We start from the raw sequence: 17622 nt of genomic DNA on the forward strand, positions 1-17622 counted from the left end.
ATAAATTTTTCTATCTGTTTTCTCAAGAACTCTGATGTTCATAAATATCAGCTTTCCTTAAAGTATTGCATTTACTAGTAAACTTTTCTTGCATTCCAGTTTGATGTATTTAACGCATTTTACCAATATATTAGATTAATAATGAATTGATGTATGTTTATTATTATTATTGTACTATTTTTTTCTTTGGAAATTGTTATGTTGTACTTTGGTACATGGAAGGCAGTCTAGAAATATAAATAAATATTAACATAAAATGGTATATTTTTCAACACTTTAGTATGAGAAATGCAAAATTAAGCTAGAATAAGATGACACTGTCTAAGATGTTTTCTTGCACTATGAAACCACTCTTGCAACACCTGCCAAACTAATAGATTGCTTGTGTAAGTAAAACTTATTTGGGAGGGGGATAAAAAATCTCTCATTGTGGTATATTAGACATCAGTTCTCAATAGGGGCATGCATTCATTTAAAATGAAATAGACATTGTCTATTACGTTGGAACCATGAAACGAAAGAAAAAAAGTCAAAATTTCATTCTGAGTGTGCGATAACTTTTAAACACAAAAATAAATATTCTGCTGAAATATAAGGCTCTTGTCACATCTCTTGATGGAAGTATAAAGTGACCATCATACGGTGTCTCTTTGTGCGATGGCTTATAGGTGAAGCCTTTAAGGCACAAGGACTGATTTAATCATCGGTCACTTATACTAAGTCCATGTGTTCTCCTGGCTGAAGCTGTGAATATCTCAGAGTAATGCACAATTAGTAAAAGTATGAAGTGCACTTATCTCCAAGACTGGCAGTCTTTAATGTAGTTCTGAAGTTTGTCCTCTGACACTACAGGGTTTCAGAGTGTACAACTCCTTCTTCAGGGAGCTTCAGAAAAGTGGTGCTGCCTGCGAGTAAGGGTTACTCTGGAAAAGACAGCTTGCCTGTGAGTGCTGTCTGTAATCGTCATCGGTAATCAATCTATCCAGTCACAATCTCACAGCATATGAAGCACGAGCTTTAAATCGCGGGTTATCTTTTGTTCCCACCAACAAGCATGACTCATTCCAATGTCGTATAGCATTACATAGGGTTTTTCTGACTTTTGATGATTAAGCTTTTTTTCTCTTCACATTCTGAAGCCTTTCCAGACATATCCATAGTGAAAAAGAAATCCCGATGGCTCCCTCTGGGGACAGTAGACAATCAAATTAATCAAATTAAAGCCTTTCAAACTTTAAGATCATATCACACGTTTTATAATTTATCCACAGCAGAGAATCAAGCATTGAAATCACTTGCATCAAATATTGTCATCAAGCCATCAGATAAAGGAGGAGCCATAGTCGTCATGAACAACAATGACTATCGCTCAGAAATATTACATCAATTAGCAGATCAATCATATTACAAAGTGATCCCACAACAGCATTACTCCAGAAAATTCATCAAATTTTACAAGATGCACAAATAGAAGGATTCATCACCACAAAGGAATACAATTACTTACATATCACTTTCCCTCGCACTCCAGTAATCTATGGAGTCCCTAAAATTCATAAAACTTTATTGAAACCTCCTTGCCGACCCATAGTTTCTGCTAATGGATCTATATTTGAACCATTAGCTAAATTTATCGACACGTTCTTACAACCGGTTGTCCGGAAGGCTACCTCCTACATCCAAGATACCTCCGACATGCTGAATAAGCTTTCTAAATTATAAGACATACATGATGATCATTTTCTGGTGAGCCTGGATGTGGAGGCGTTGTATACCAACATACCCCAAAGAGACGCACTTCTCCTAGCCAAAGAGATTTTCCAGCTTAGAGAAAGACCCCAACGCATCCCCTCAGAATTTCTCATTACCATTACAGAATTGATATTATTCCATAACTTTTTTTTGTTTGAACAGTACTATCAGCAAGTTCATGGGGTTGCTATGGGGTCTCCAATTGCACCAGATGTAGCCAACCTCTTCGTTACTAAATTTGAAGAAGAATATGTATATAAATCCTTGCTTTTTCAACAGCTCAAAACATGGCTGTTCTTGAAAGCATTCCCTCCTGAACCCCAACATCCCAAAATAAACGCTCTTGAAAGCCTTACCGCATAACTTCTACCCTGCACGAACTCATAACCCCTCCTCCCCCTCTCTATCCTCCCTTTTTCCCTGTCCCCCACCCTACTCGTAACCAAGTCATATTGTATATAGGCTATATGCCACTTCTATATACCCACATTTAATATTTAATTTTAATTTTATCCATATGTTACAATGTTCCTTATATTGTTTAATCAACTGTTATCTTGTTACAATGTAAAAATAGGGCAGTTCCGGCTCTATTCAACCTGTTATCTGGAAACCGATGTGATATCTCGATCGAATGTCGGTATACAAAAGAAATAAATAATAATAATAATAATAATAATGTTAAATCATGGTCTCGGTATATTGATGATTTTTTTTTAATCTGGACACATACAGAAGAACAATTGTTATCATTTCATCAATGGCTCAATCAAGGCAATCCCCACTTAAGATTCACTCTTACCTATGATCGTTCCCGACTATCATTTCTTGATATCCAGATTCACAAAAATAGAAATGGTATTACCACCACCCTCTTCAGAAAACCAACGGATAGGAATAACTATCTCAGATTTGACAGCCACCATCTGCGTCATTTTAAAATTTATACTTTATTGCATTTATAAAAGAAATTTTTACAATGTGATATACACAGAACAGATTGGAAAAATAACATTCAGTAATATATAAATTCCACTTCTCAAAATCATAATCTGATTGTGAAACACATTGAATCTAAATAAGGAAACAGTGGAGACCAAGAAAAAGAACATATAGCAGATACTTGAAAGAAATAATATTTCTAAATATCCTAGTACTGTAGGGGCACATCTATCTTTCCTTTTACCAATAACCTTAAGGAGGATCTCAGGAGCAAGGTCTAGCATTTAAATATGAATGAAGCTGTTCCGGATCGTTAAAAATATATTTAGTATCCCCACAAAGCAATATGCAACGACAAGGAAAACATAAAACAAATTTTACTCCCCTATCAACCACCTCCCCCCTCATTGCAAGAAATTTCTTCCTCTTTAATTGTGTTGTCCTCACAATGTCAGGGAAAATTTGAATTGTTTGCCCATGAAATTTTAATTCTTGAAACCTGAAATAATGTCTCAATACATTATCCCTTTCGGTTATATAAGAGAATTGCACTAATAAAGTTGCTCTTGATTTTATGTCCGCCTCAAAAGATTTTTCCAGAAAATCAGTTAAGTTTAAATTTATATCTTCTTGCTTTTCCTGTTGTAATGTACTTCCCTCCGAAAGTTGTCTCGGTAGGTAACACATCATAGATATAACTGGTAATGCATTTGATGAATATTTCAGTATATTTAAAAGATAACTTTCAAATAATTCCATTGGAGATGATAACTTTGTCTTGGGAAAATTTAGGATCCTCAAATTTGCTCTCTTTGACAGATTTTCAAGATTTTCCATCTTATTTTCAATCATTTTATCAGGTTAAATTGAATATTTTCAATCTCTTTTACTTTCCCATCCGTTGCTTTTAGTTGTTTTTCCATAGTCACTACTTTTTCATCTACTACCTGCACTTTGGTAATAGCTTCTTGAACAGTGACGGTTAAAGTGTTAATCGACTTCTGCATTGAAATCAAGATATTTCTTATTTCTTTTAAGAAAGGCACGAGAGCTGGAGTAGCGCTAAACAAGGAAATATTAATACTCACAGTTCCTGCCTCGATAAGGCCTTCACCACTTTTTCTATGTTGTTCTGGAGTTTGCAGTTGTTCTGGGGTTTGCTATTTCTCCCGGTCATCAGGGCTCCTGGAACCCGGTTTCCCATAGTTCACCGAAGAGTTGGAGTAACTTTCCACTCTTCTCTGGATGCCAGCTGCCATTAAGAAATTATCTATAAGAATTTCCCGTGACTCACGTGGTCGTTCCACACTCAGCAGTTCCCAGGGGTGCCCTCGCAGTGATTCCGGTATTATTGGTGCGCCCGGGCTTAGTGATATTTCCAAAGTCAGGGGGCTCGGTAGCTGCTCCTTACCGGCTCCAGCGACTTCAACATCCGGGTTGCCTATCGGCATTTTGGTGAAGGCTTCGTCAATCCTTGGTTGCCGAATATCCCGTTCTGGGGTTGAGGTAATATCTCGTATTCGAGCTTTTCTTTTCATGTGCGGCATATTTTTTTTTTTTTTTTAGAAGACATACGTGATGATCATTTTCTGGTGAGCCTGGATGTGGAGGCATTGCATACCAATGTACCCCAAAGAGACGCACTTCTCCTAGCCGAAGAGATTTTCCAGCTTAGAGAAAGACCCCAACGTATCCCCTCAGAATTTCTCATTACCATTACAGAATTGATATTATTCCATAACTTTTTTTTGTTTGAACAACAGTACTATCAGCAAGTTCATGGGGTTGCTTTGGGGTCTCCAATTGCACCAGATGTAGCCAGCCTCTTCGTTACTAAATTTGAAGAAGAATATGTATATAAATCCTTGCTTTTTCAACATGTTAAATCATGGTCTCGGTATATTGACGATATTTTTTTCATCTGGACACATACAGAAGAACAATTGTTATCATTTCATCAATGGCTCAATCAAGGCAATCCCCACTTAAGATTCACTCTTACCTATGATCGTTCCTGACTATCATTTCTTGATATCCAGATTCACAAAAATAGAAATGTTATTACCACCACCCTCTTCAGAAAACCAATGGATAGGAATAACTCTCAGATTTGACAGCCACCATCCACGTCATTTTAAAGAGGGCTTATCTATAAGCCAGTTTTTCAGGAGCTGCAGGATTTGCTCCGATCTTGAAGAGTTTCACCATCAAGCAGATGTTCTGCAAGAGAGATTTCTCGAAAGAGGATATCCCAGAAAGATTATCCGACGAGTATACAAAAGGGCCATATATTCAGTCAGAGAACAGTTGTTCCAATACCGGCATAAGGAAACAGCCCCTAGTTTGATTTGCGTATTACAGAACACCAATTTGACCCCACACATTAAAGATACCATCCTTAAATATTGGCATATTTTAAGTCCACATCCAGTGTTCCGTGACCAATCGATGTTCGCTTATTCAAGAGGCCGAAACATTAAGCAACAAGTAGTTAGAGTGGCTTCCTTCATCAGCCCTCCACAGAGTCAAGTGGGTCAAATCCTTTGTGGTCACTGTTCATTTTGCACAACAGCACTTATTGGTCCTGATTGGCAAGATCCCTCTTCCGGTGTCAAAATCACAAGGAAACATACAGTAGACTGTAACACGGAATTTGTCATTTATGCTTTACTATGCCCTTGTAAAAAAAACTTGTGTGGGCTGCATGAAGCGCAAGATCCGCACACGTCTCATAGAACGTCACAGCAGAATCAATAATCAAGATATTAAGGCACCCACTGTGCCTCATTGCCTTCAACATGGACGTAAATTTGATGAATTCACATGGGCCATTCTTGAAAATGTACCCCCACAATGGAGAGGGGGTGACAGAATATCTCTTTTAAACCTGAAGGAGAATCAATGGATCTTTCGCCTATGATCCACAGGATTAAATGAGAAAATTGAATGGTATAGTCTCATATGAACATTTTTTTTAAAAATGGCTACCATTTTTCTTCAACAATTCATAATATTATTTTTTACTTCGTTTAATAATTCCAGAAATGGCCGGTCATTTGCTGATATCTTTTGCCTACTCCTGCTTGTCACCAATAAAAGCCAATAAAATGACGGGTACATCCACTGACAGCGTCTTTTGTAAAAAAAAAAAAAAATGGCCGTAGGTTTTTCACCCCTCGGAATTTGTTGACGTCATTTCCCATATTAGGAGTTTTAGTAAAATAGCTGCAAGACCGTCAACGTCATTTTCCCTATATGGCATTTTCCATATTTGGATAAGCCTCGGCACACGTCATTTCCTGCTGTCAACTACACAGTCGAAAGATTTCCCTTTAAATACGGCGTGTCAGCCGCAGACAGGAGAAATTGAAGCAGGCAGCACGGCATATGTAAGTCAGATAAGTGTATTGCTTTTTGGCAATAAGTCTTGCCCAAATGATTTCAAGAATTCTTTTCTTTCATTATTGTTGTAGCGAGAATAACTTTTATAACCAGCGTGCATAGCTGACCATATCAGAGTGACTCTGTAAGTGTCTCTCTTCCAATCTTAAGCCAATCTTTAAATTAAAAGCGTGCATGCAGCATTAACAGGCTCGTCTTTTCTCTTTTGCACAGCACTCACAGGCAAGCTGTCTTTTCCAGAGTAACCCTTTCTCACAGGCAGCACCACTTTTCCGAAGCTCCTTGAAGAAGGAGTTGTACACTCCAAAACCCTGCATGTCGGAGGACAAACCAGAACTACATTAAAGACTGCCAGTCTTGGAGATAAGTGCACTTCATACTTTTACTAATTGTGCATTACTCTGAGGTATTCACAGCTTCAGCCAGGAGAACACATGGACTTAGTATAAGTGACCGATGATTAAATCAGTCCTCGTGCCTTAAAGGCTTCACCTATAAGCCATCGCACAAAGAGACACCGTATGATGTTCACTTTATACTTCCATCAAGAGATGTGACAAGAACCTTATATTTCAGCAGAATATTTATTTCCTAGCGTGTAGCAGATGGACTCAAAACAAATGGGTATTGTGTGCTCGTGCTAGCAGTTGGAGACAGGTCTGACGTCAGCACGGGCACATATACCCCCACAGGAAGTGTAGCAATTCAGTAATTTCCGTCTCCAAAGCAGTTTGGAGCTACCTCATGCTCGCTGAGCGTGTTTCCAAATTCTACCGTCTAAATTCCTAGACGAAACCTATTGAAGACAAGCCCCGCACTCCTGTGGTGAGGCCTCACCCAGTTGAGTTTCCCGAGCTGACTTCCGTGGTCCCTCGGAAGTAAGTGCCTCGGTCCGGTGGCCGGTTCGCGGCAGGGACCTAGCCCCCGAGTGAGAAGGGCTCGGGCGCGGCTTGGCCCCCGAGCGAGACGAGTTCGGGCTCGGCCTAGAGGCAGCGGGCGCACTTCCTTATGCACGGCGGTTGAAGGTACTCTCCCCCCGCAGCAGGAGACCGCCCGGGTCGCAGCCGGGAAGCGCCGAAGACAAGGAAAGGCTTATATCTTTACTTGGTCTCCGAGGAAGTGTGGATTCGCTGGGCCTGCCTACAAGGCAGTACGCCAAGGAGGTCGCCATTTTGTTGCCTGCCTACTCATCTTCGCCGATGGGCGCACGTTACTAAGCTAAGTGCCCGTGATAGGTGCACGCGATAGGCGCACGTTGTTAGCGCACGCGATAGGCGCACGTTGTTAGCGCACGCGATAGGTGCACATTTCTAAGCCGCCCGTAGATAGGCGCACGTTGCTAAGACGCCCGTGGATAGGCGCATGTTGCTAAGACGCCCGTGGATAGGCGCATGTTGATAAGACGCCCGTGGATAGGCGCACATCTATAAAACGCCCGGTCTAGGCGCATGCTGTTACGCGCACTTGTTGAACACACATCATTGGGCGATACCGAATTTCAGGTGAATTGAGCATAAGAGAGCCCATGCGGCCGCAGAGCCGGCACCTCCAGAATCTGGCATGAAAGCTCTAAGCCTCTGCTCAGCATGCAACCTCAGAGCCACACAGAGCGAGGAAGCAGACTCACTATGTACCCAATGTGAGGAGGCCATGGGAGTCCCAGGCCAGGACCGGCCCCAGCCCAGCGGTTCCTCAGGGAGCACACCGGACTTAGCGGACTGCGGTGAACAACCAGGTAACCTGATAGACCTGGTGCCCCTGCGGCCAGATCCGGCTTCGCGTTCCTGGGTGGAATTATTCAAAGGGATTCACACCTTTGTCCAGATGCAGTCTGCTCCTCGAATGGGTCCTCCCGTTCCGGCTGATCCAGTCCCTGGACCCTCGAGACCTAGGCGCAGCCACTCACCACCCAACAGCCCCGCTTATGGGGATTCGGATTGCTCCCAGGTAAGTGAGGAGCCCCCCGAGGAGGGTGATCTTCTCTCGGAGATAGAGCCATATCGGACCATGAGGCGCTTCTTTCAGAAAGAAGATCTTTCAGGCCTGGTCTCGCAGTGCCTATCGGAACTGGCCATTCCGGGCCAGGATACCCCAGGGGACCCTAAAATGAACCCCCTGTTAAAGGGCCTGTGCCAGCCGGCTCACCATTTTCCCCTCCTACAGGCAGCACAGCAGCTAATCGATCTGGAATGGAAGGCACCGGAGGCCTCATTTAAAGGGGGTCGGGCCTTGGCAGGCATGTACCCTCTGGATCCGGCGTCTAAGGAGCTGCTGGCGTGCCCTAGGGTAGACGCCATAGTTAACGCAATAGTGAAACACACCATCATTCTGGTTGAGGGGGGAGCGGCCCTCAAGGATTCGCATGACCGACGCATGGACACCATTCTGAAACAAGCTTTTGAGGTAGCAGCCATGTCCCTACGAATCGCGACTTGCTGCACTGTGATGACGCGCTCCTGTTTATCACAGGCGAGAAACAACACACAGGGAGCAGACATGGAATCAGCTCTCGCATTTCTCACTGACGCGGCCTCCGACCTCATCCGTATGGCAGCCAAGGGAGTCTCCAGTGGCAGCCAGGAGGCAGCTTTGGCTACGTCATTGGGCAGCCGACTCATCCTCCAAGACACTACTCACAAGAATGCCCTTTAAGGGTTACCTATTGTTCGGCAGCGATCTCGAGAACTGGGCTGCTAAATGGGGTGACTCTCCATTACCCCGTCTACCAGAAGACAGGTCAAGGAGGAGCCAGCGTTCTGTTTCTAGACCATCCAGAGGTAGAAACTCTCAGCGCTTCAACCCCTACAGGACTCGCTATCAAGCACCTCATTCTCAGGCCAGGAACCAGCCCTTTCGGACCAAGCACAACAAGAAGAGAACTGGCCCGGGTTCTGGCCCCGGTCGTAACCCACAATGACAATCAGCCGACCCATCCAAGGGTAGCAGCCATAGGGGGCAGGCTAACCCTCTTCTACCGCAGGTGGGTCGAGATCACTTCGGACCAGTGGGTCCTCGCCATCATCCGGGAAGGATATTACCTGGATTTTCTTCGGCTTCCACCGAACAAGTTTGTGGAATCTCCTTGCTCACCGACCAAGGCAGTGGCACTAGAAGTAACCTTACAGAGGTTCCTGGCCCTAAAAGCCATAATCTGCCCGGTGGCTCTCTTGCTGCGGCAAGGTCCCATCCTCCACGAGGATCCGGCTCAATTCTGTTAAGACAGCCTCAACACCAGGCGTCGCATGTGGGAAGCCAGATAACATCAAGGGGCACCCTGCAGCGCTTCTCACCCCACAGTCATGGGAGGGGAAGTGAAGGAAACAGCTTGATCTTCACCTGGAACTGGAAAGAAGCAGCGATGTAAGTGCTGCGTTCGTTAGACCCGCCCCCCCATGACGTCACTAACATCGGACAGTTAAGACAGCCTCAACACCAGGCGTCGCATGTGGGAAGCCAGATAACATCAAGGGGCACCCTGCAGCGCTTCTCACCCCACAGTCATGGGAGGGGAAGTGAAGGAAACAGCTTGATCTTCACCTGGAACTGGAAAGAAGCAGCGATGTAAGTGCTGCGTTCGTTAGACCCGCCCCCCCATGACGTCACTAACATCGGACAGTTAAGACAGCCTAAACACCAGGCGTCGCGCACCAAAGGCGCGCGACAAAGGGGCTCTCCCCTTTATGCACCCCTTCGTGCAAACCTTTGTGTATATGTAAACATTTATTTTTATGTTTCCTTTGTTAACTAAGCTGTTTCATTGTATTCGACTAAGGAATTTTTTCCTGATTTTTCTGTTTCACTGTAAACCGGCATGATTTGCATTTAATGCAAGAATGTCGGTATATAAAAGTTAAAAATAAATAAATAAAATAAATAATCCCAGTACCTGCGGAAGAGGTAACTTCTGGGCATTATTCCATTTATTTCATAGTACCCAAGAAGGAGGGCACTTTCAGGCCCGTCCTGGACCTCAAGTCAGTCAACCGATACCTACGGGTCCCCAGCTTTTGCATGGAAACTCTACGGGCTGTCAAGAAATCAGTACAGCCAGGGGAGTTTCTCACCTCCCTAGATCTGTCGGAAGCCTACCTGCATATCCCCATCCATCGGGATCACCAGCACTATTTACGCTTCAAAGTCCTGAATCAGCACTTCCAGTTCCGAGCTTTACCCTTTGGGTTAGCCACTGCGCCGCGGATCTTTACCAAGGTAATAGTAGTAGTGGCGGCGGCACTCAGGAAGGAAGGAATCCTCGTCCATCCCTACCTGGACGATTGGCTGATCAGGGCAAAGTCACCGGAGGAGAGCCACCGGGCAACCAACAGAGTTATAGCTCTTCTGGAAAGCCTCGGATGGGTAGTCAACGCAAACGAGCTCCCTACAGCCGTCCCAGTCGCTGGAATACCTAGGGGTCCAATTCGACACCCGAGAAGACAAGGTCAGCCTGACCTCCAAGAGAAAATCAAAACTCCAGAGTCATCTGCAGGCCCTGCTGAGCGCCAGCCGGCCCACAGCTCAAGATTACCTACAGGTCCTCGGCCTCATGGCATCCACTCTGGAAGTGGTCCCATGGGCGCGGGCTCATATGAGACCGTTACAACGCGCCCTTCTATCTCGATGGAGCCCACGATCACAGAACTACACCGTACGCCTACCTCTACCAGCCAGAGTGCGGTATCAACTACGGTGGTGGTTGCAGCCCGGCCACATAAACCGGGGGTTAAGAATGTCCTCCCCAACCTGGATTCTGCTCACCACAGATGCCATCCTGAACAATGGGGAGCACACTATGAGGAACTCACCGCCCAAGGGCGGTGGACCAGAGAAGAGTCAAGGTGGAACATCAACCGACTAGAGGCACGGGCAGTCAGGCTAGCGTGCCTGCGATTTGCCCACAGACTTCGCGACAGAGCGGTCAGAGTGATGTCAGACAATGCCACCACGGTGGCATACATCAATCATCAGGGCGGAACCAGAAGCCAAGTGTCCCTAGAAATAGCTCTCCTGATGATTTGGGCAGAAGCAAATCTCCAGGATATCTCCGCCATCCACATTGCCGGGAAGGACAACACGATGGCAGACTTCCTCAGCAGAGAAAGCCTAAACCCAGGGGAGTGGCAGCTGTCACCCACAGCCTTTCAGATGATTGTGGATCAATGGGGGGGACGCCAGCCATGGACCTCTTAGCAGACAGGTCCAACGCTCAAGTACCCAGATATTTCAGCCGCAGGCGAGATCCTCAGGCTCAGGGGGTCGATGCCCTGGTACAGCCATGGCCTCAGGGAATCCTGCTATACGCCTTTCCTCCATGGCCCCTGCTGGGCGCCGTTGTATACAGGATTCAGAGACACAGAGGCCTAGTTCTTCTAGTGGCCCCGGACTGGCCAAGAAGACCCTGGTACGCAGACATGAGAAGACTACTGGCAGAGAACCCTCTACCCCTGCCTCCACACAGGGACCTGCTGCGGCAAGGTCCCATCCTCCACGAGGATCCGGCTCAATTCTCTCTTACGGTCTGGCCATTGAGAGGGCTCGACTGAAGAAAAGGGGATACTCGGAGCCGGTTATAGATACACTCCTCCGAGCATGCAAATTCTCCACATCACTACCATATATCAGGATCTGGAGAGTTTTTGAAGCTTGGTGCGACTCTCACGGCACCAATTCACATATCGTGAAGATTCCTATCATTTTGGACTTCCTAGAAGATGGACTTCAGAAGGGTCTGTCCCTCAGCTCCATCAAGGTTCAGGTAGCAGCGCTGTCTTGCTACGGTCCCAGGATTGACGGCAACTCCATTGCCAAACACCCAGACGTTTCACGCTTCCTGGAAGGAGTTAAACATATTCGCCCGCCACTGAAGTGCCAGTGCCCTTGTGGAACCTCAACCTAGTATTGGAATTTCTAGCAGGATCCGCCTTCAGGCCCCTTCGAGGCCTGTCTCTCCGTTTGTTAACCTTGAAGATGGTGTTCTTGCTGGCTGTGTGTTCAGCACGCCGCATCTCAGAGCTACAAGCACTGTCCTGTCGTGATCCGTTTCTCAGAATCACTCCAGAGGCTATCCATCTTCGTACAGTTCCCTCCTTTTTACCCAAAGTGGTCTCACACTTTCACCTCAACCAAACCATATCCTTGCCTACCACGGAAGGTTTGAAGAAGTCTGAGGAAGGTCGAATGCTACGCCATCTCGACATCGGCAGACTGCTGTCCAGATAACTGGAAATGTCAGAAACAGTACGAAAGACGGACCACCTGTTCATCCTGCACAGCGGGAAGAAGCAAGGGGAAGCAGCCTCACGGCCAACCATCGCCCGCTGGATTAAAGAAGTTATCAAGGCAGCCTACATAGAGGCGGGAAAACCACCACCTCTGCAGGTCAAGGCTCATTCTACCAGAGCACAGTCGGCCTCTTGGGCAGAAGCTAAGCTGCTGTCGCCTGCAGACATATGCAAAGCGGCGACGTGGTCCTCCCTCCATACCTTCTCCAGATTCTACCGTCTGGACGTCCAGGCCAGGGAGGACACAGCATTTGTGAGGGCGATCCTACAAGGTCCTCGGGCAGCCTCCCGCCCAGTCCGGGAGTAGCTTTTGTACATCCCATTTGTTTTGAGTCCATCTGCTACACGCTAGGAAATGTTGAGATTACTTACCTGATAATCTCCTTTTCCTTAGTGTATGCAGATGGACTCAGCATCCCGCCCGGCTGCCGGTATACATGGGGATTCGCCGACTGACGGTAAGCCATGGTTTGCTTATAATAGGGCTTCCACCCTGCCAGGTGTCGACACCTTCCGGTTGTGATCACTGGCGATCTCCAGCTACTATCAATTGGTAAGGGTAATCCTGTTCATTTAAACGATCGGTCAGCTACAGCTTTGCAAGGAAGATTACTGAATTGCTACACTTCCTGTGGGGGTATATGTACCTGTGCTGACGTTAGATCCATCTCCAACTGCTAGCATGAGCACACAATACCCATTTGTTTTGAGTCCATGTGCATACACTAAGGAAAAGGAGATTATCAGGTAAGTAATCTCAACATTTTTGTGTTGAGTTCTTGATTTCTGCTATTTTGGGTTTTATTTTAGTTGTAACTTTTAAACAGGCATGCGGATGGACATGTGCATGCATTTATCGGCTCACACCCAGGGATGCGGCCATTTTATAACATGTGCATATGCTATAAAATAGTCTGACTGCGTGCATATGTGTGCGCAGTTTTAAGTGGATGTGTGCTTATGCACACAAAAGCCGCTTCTACTAGAGATGTGAATCGTGTCCTCGATCGTCTTAACGATCGATTTCGGCTGGGAGGGGGAGGGAATCGTATTGTTGCCGTTTGGGTGTGTAAACTATCGTGAAAATCGTTAAAATCGTGAGCCGACACACTAAAACCCCCTAAAATCCACCCCGACCCTTTAAATTAAATCCCCCACCCTCCCGAACCCCCCCCCCCAAATGCTTTAAATAACCTGGGGATCCAGCAGTGGTCCAGAACGGCGGCGGTCCGGAACGGCCCCCTCAATTGAATCCTGTTGTCTTCAGCCGGCGCCATTTTGCAAAATGGCCGCCGCAAAATGGCGGCGGCCATAGACAAAAACGATTCGATGCAGGAGGTCGTTCCGGACCCCCGCTGGACTTTTGGCAAGTCTTGTGGGGGTCAGGAGGCCCCCCCAAGCTGGCCAAAAGTTCCTGGGAGTCCAGCGGGGTTCAGGAAGCGATTTCTTGCCGCGAATCGTTTTCCGTACGGAAAATGGCGCCGGCAGGAGATCGACTGCAGGAGGTCGTTCAGCGGCAACCCCCGCTGAACGACCTCCTGCAGTCGATCTCCTGCCGGCGCCATTTTCCGTACGGAAAACGATTTGCGGCAGGAAATCGCTTCCTGAACCCCGCTGGACTCCCAGGAACTTTTGGCCAGCTTGGGGGGGCCTCCTGACCCCCACAAGACTTGCCAAAAGTCCAGCGGGGGTCCGGAACGACCTCCTGCGTCGAATCGTTTTTGTCTATGGCCGCCGCCATTTTGCGGCGGCCATTTTGCAAAATGGCGCCGGCTGAAGACAACAGGATTCAATTGAGGGGGCCGTTCCGGACCGCCGCCGTTCTGGACCACCGCTGGATCCCCAGGTTATTTAAAGCATTTGGGGGGGGTTCGGGAGGGTGGGGGATTTAATTTAAAGGGTCGGGGGTGGGTTTTAGGGGGTTTTAGTGTGCCGGTTTTCCTGCCCTCCCCCTTCCCCCGATTTACGATTTTTTAACGATAAATCGGGGGAATTGGTATTGTATCGTGGCCCTAACGATTTTTGATGATTTAAAATATATCGGACGATATTTTAAATCGTCAAAAAACGATTCACATCCCTAGCTTCTACCATGTAAGTGGTGGGGATTTTAATAGACATGTTCCCAGTTTGCCCAGGTAAGGACTTGCAAAATTCCTAGTTTAATAGCCTCCGTTCTCCCTTGTTATCCCCTACCTTTAAACCCTCGCTGATCTGCTATGGATGGTGTGAAGTTACTATGCAGGGGACCCCCGGCAAGCACCTGTACGTTTAAGTTTTTACATGCAAATTTCAAGATAAAATCGGATATGTACTGATTTTTTCTTCTTGTTTTCGTTCTGGGTTGTTATCTGTTTGATTTCATTCTCAAAATGGTTCAGGAGGTGTTTATTTCAGGTTTCCCAAATTTCAGAGTTAGTGCGCACCAATGCGACTTAATGCACACTAACTAGTTTTCCTAATTTCGGTGCACGCGCTAATGGCACTAAAAATGTTACCAATAAGTTAAAAAAAAGTGTCACTTGGGGAGCAGTTCGTTAGCTAGAGGTATGGTTTGCATTCCCATTGGCTGTCTCCTTAGTTACTTGTTTATGTTGCTAAGGTTGCAAGGTGGTGTTTGTGGGGGGATGGCCAGTGCCTGGTAACAAGTGTAAACAATAAGTGATGTAATAATAACATCAAGTTCTAGTCAGCAAAAGCATTTAATGCAAATGATTATTTACAATTTGCCAATCCCTTTGAATTTTAGGAAAGGGGACATGACATTTTAGGATATGCATACTTTGAATTCCCCTGGTATGAGTCTGTATGTTTTGGGGGAGGGCGGTGACTGGTGAGAAGGGGAAGTGACTGGGGTGAATGTATGGGATGACAGGTGGGAGAGAGACTAGTTGGGGTGGTGACTAGAGAGAGATTCAACCTAGTATGTGTATGGGGTAACTTGTCACCCCATACAGTTAACCCAGTCACCCCCTCCCCCCCCACACACACACACAGAACAGGCTGCCTCTCTCTCCTACATGTCACACCATCTAGTCACCCCTCTTACCAGTCCCAACCAATAGGCTACATCTCTCTCACCAATCACCACCCCAAGCAATCTCTCTCCTCCCATCATCCCATACAGTCACTCCAGTCACTCCCACATACCAGGATGCCTTTCTCTCTCACCACTCACCAACCAGTCTGTCTCCTACCTGTCACCCCATATAGTCACCCCAGTCACTCCCCCTCTCACCAGTCACCTCCACAAACACCAGGCTACTTCTTTTTCACCAGTCATCACCCCAACCAATCTCTCTCCCACCCCATCCAGTCTCTCTCCACCCCAGTCACTTTCCCTCTCACCAGTTACTGCCCCCTCACCCAAACACTCAGACACCACCAGGGGAATTAAAAGTATGCATATCCTAAAAAGCCAGGGCCCATTTCTTAAAATACAAAGCGATTGGCACATTTAAAAATATGCATTTGCATTACATGCTTTTGCTTGATGGTATTATTATATCACTAGGTTTGTTTACATTTGTTACCAGGCACTGGCCATCCCCCCACAAATACCACCTTGCAACCTTGGCAACACAAACAACTAACTAAGGAGACAGCAGTTTGTTAGCTAGAGGTATGCAGAACCATACCTCTAGCTAACAAACTGCTCCCCAGTTGACACTTTTTAACTTATTGATAACATTTCTAGTTAGTGTTACTCCTGAGGGAATTCTTTGCTACTGTGGAATGCAGAATTTGCGCAGAATTGCCCCCTGTGCAGAATTGCCAAATTCTGCACAGAAAATAGCAGAGGAGACCCCGGCATGCCGCGAACAGAGCTCGTCCCGCGGTACACACTCCGTTTGCGGCAAAGATTAAGGCCCTGCACGCCATTCACAGCAAAAAGGAAAGGCCCCTGTATGCTGCGGGTCGTGCTCCGTTCGCGGCAAAGATGAAGGCCCAGCACGCTGTTCTTGGCACATGGGGGCCTTCCCTTTTCACTGCAAATGGCGCGCCGGGCCTTCATCTTTGCCGTGAACAGAGTGCATCCTGCGGCATGCTGGTGAGAGAGAATGTGTGTCAGAGAGGGGAGGGCAGGGTGAGAGAGAGCAGAAGGATGTGAGAGAGAACATGGGGGGATGCCGGAGAGAGAGAATGTGTGTGTGTGAGAGAGAGGGGAGGGTGAGAGAGAGCATGGTTGGTAAGAGGGGGGGGGGGAGGGTTGTGAGAGAGAGCATGGGAGGTAAGAGAGGGTGGGTGGGGGGATGCTTGAGTGTGGGTTTCAGAGAGAGGGAGCCTATATGAGGGGAGGGGGATGCCGGTGAGAGAGAGAGTGTGTGTGGCGGAGGGTGAGAGACAGCTTGGTTGGTAAGAGGGGGAGTGGGGGGGATGCTTGAGTGTGGGTTTCAGAGAGGGAGCCTATGAGGGTGACAGAGAGCAAGAGGATATGAGAGAGCGCATGGGAGATAAGAGAGGGGGCTGGGGGAATGCTTGAGTGTGGGTTTCAGAGAGAGGGAGCTTATATGAGGAGATTGTGAAGGAGTGTGTATGTGCGTGAGAGATTGGGAGCTCGTGTGTATGTGAGGGTGCTAGCCTGTGTGAAGGGATTGTGTATGTGTGAGACAGAGCCTGTGTGAAGGGCTGCGTGACAGAGAGACATAGGCAGCCTGTGTGAGGATGTATGTGTGAAAGAGAAAGGGAGCTTGTGTGTGTGTGTATGCAAGAGAGAGGGTCCTGTATGAGGGGATGTGTGTGTGTGAGAGAGTGAGGGAGCCTGTATGAGGGTGTGTGTATGTGGAAGGGACACTCTTACAGTGAATTTCTAGGGAAATTCTGCTCAAAATATTTAAAATTCTGCAACTTTAAGTAGTAACTTTTTTCTGTAATTATTTATGTATTTATTATTTTTATATACCGACATTTGATCTCAATTGAGATATCACACCGGTTTACATTCAGGTACTGTAGGTATTTCTCTATCCCCAGAGGGCTTACAATCTAAGTTTTTGTACCTGAGGCAATGGAGAGTAAAGTGACTTGCCCAAGGTCACAAGGAGCAACAGCAGGACTAGAACCCTGGTCTCCTGGTTCATAGTCCACTGCTCTAACCACTAGGCTATTCCTCCTTTAAAATGTAATTACTTAAAGACTCCAAAACATGCAAAAAAGAGAAGGACATAGCATGTAATCCTATTACTACAAAATAGTTACAAGACAAGAGACAATATCATCAGCACATGCTCCAAGAGTTATAATCTGC

At 46.5% G+C, this 17622-nt stretch overlaps 1 protein-coding gene across 2 annotated transcripts in view; it reads left to right on the top strand.

Moving 5' to 3' along the window:
• The window catches only part of TTC28 (tetratricopeptide repeat domain 28), a 2190403-nt gene that overhangs the window by 2129176 nt on the left and 43605 nt on the right, over positions 1 to 17622 (top strand). The gene's annotated exons all lie outside the window — the stretch shown is intronic.

Source organism: Rhinatrema bivittatum, chromosome 11 (genome assembly GCF_901001135.1).
Source record: "Rhinatrema bivittatum chromosome 11, aRhiBiv1.1, whole genome shotgun sequence".
In the NCBI taxonomy this organism is placed as follows: domain Eukaryota; kingdom Metazoa; phylum Chordata; class Amphibia; order Gymnophiona; family Rhinatrematidae; genus Rhinatrema; species Rhinatrema bivittatum.